Source organism: Cynara cardunculus (assembly GCF_001531365.2).
Source record: "Cynara cardunculus var. scolymus isolate 2C chromosome LG 8, CcrdV1, whole genome shotgun sequence".
In the NCBI taxonomy this organism is placed as follows: Eukaryota; Viridiplantae; Streptophyta; class Magnoliopsida; order Asterales; family Asteraceae; genus Cynara; species Cynara cardunculus.
In genome coordinates, this window is record NC_037535.1 from 16086808 (window position 1) to 16088676 (window position 1869).

Here is a 1869-nt window from a genome sequence, read left to right on the forward strand (position 1 = left end):
TCTTTGAATTTCAGTCCTGTACATTTTAAGTTGGAATTTGTGAGTTGGATCCCTTGMTTTTTCTGATTTGAACTCGTTATGCTAGAGGAATTTTTGAATACGTAATTGTTCTTAKGTTTCTTGGAGTAGCAAGCGATAYCCAATTGAKRCRTGTGTGTTAGTTGCAAGTGTCGTAAGGTTGTACAATCTAACCCAAATAATCGGCGTCCGATTGTTGGTTAGGTTTGGTATTTGTTGGTCCTAATGCGATTAGCAATTGAACTCTAAGTCCTTGACTAGACTAGATTAGCTAATTAGAGATTAGCTGTTAAAGCGTTTTACACTAGTCGTGCTTTTGTAACAAATGGGGCATTGACGCRTGTYTAATGTTCACGCCAAACTGAATTCTATCGAGAAAGTATTTATTTGAACGAGTCGATGATATGTAATCCAAATGATTAGTTGATTGATGCTCATTACTAGTYTCGTTTTCATTATTGTTTAAATTCTCAATTTATTTTGCATTTTTAGGCTGTTTATAAATCATCCAACCCCCCCCCCCTTTTATATATATTGTTTTATTATAAATGAATTTGTACGAGATTACGTCTTGGATTTACGGTTAATACCGAGTCCCTGAGGAGACGACCCTACTTATCGCTATCACAAGTTGTGTTTTAGAGGTAATAGGCTTATTTTTATAAATTTTATTATTTGCCGGACTCGACACCCGTCACTGTCCTAAAAACAAATGTCCTATAAAAACTTGAGTTTATAGGACACTTTCTCAAAAGTGTCATATAAAGTTACTAATGCGGCACTTTGTATTAATAATGTCCTAAAAAACTTGTGAAGACGCCTAAAAGCATCATATAAACTTATTAGAACACCTTTAGATAAGACGGTTTATATTTTGGTCCTAAAAATTTAGTCCTATAAAACGGTCTATTGAGAGTGTCTTATAAACCCAATTTTGTTGTAATGACTATAGGTGCAAATATGTTTGAGAAATCTAACTATGGAAATTAATATTATCTTTCTTTGATTATTTGTGGATTACTAAATAGTAGATGTCTTACTCGACTTGAGTCAAGTCGAAGCTTGCCGAGTATAACTTGTAAGCCTACCGTGTATTTTGGAAGGCAACCATATTGAATCTATGATGTCGTTGATGATGAACCGTTGGACATAATAAAATAATATTCTGAAGGGTATAATTATTACGTATGCGTTAACATATGTCGGAGGTTAAAATATTTTATAGATTATGAAAGGGGTTGTTTATTACAACAATTTCACACTATTACTTCCCACCAATGTAATTAAACTTTTGCTCTTTTTTAATTTTGATAATTACATCATAGTCTAATAGAAATGTCATTACTACGAAAGTGGTCATTAGGACAGTTCAACTGTTCTAATAAAGTATAATAACACTTTAGATTTATAATTCTGTATAACTGTCATAAAATCAAGTTCTATTTTAGTGTGTAGTTATAAAATCTTATGTCAAAAATTGTACCTATCTTGCATTCTTTCTCTTTCGCTATGCTAAATTCGATAGTCATTCAATTAGTTTTGTTCTGGTGCTAATTAATGAGTTGGGTTCTTACATTTTATTAGTGTGTGGTATCGTACATGCGTTGTTCGGTGATGACAAAGTATTTTTTATAAATTATGCAAGTTAATTTGAAATATATTTTGTTAATTGATAACTAAACCAAATACAACAAAAGGAAATGAGTGGAAATAATTATATAAACACAAAACAATATATTATAAACAAATTTTGTTGATAAATTACAACTCAATAACAAACCTACTTTTAGTTTTATAAGCCATTCTCTACTCTTTTAAGATAAAATCCATTTTTTTCCTATACAATCATCT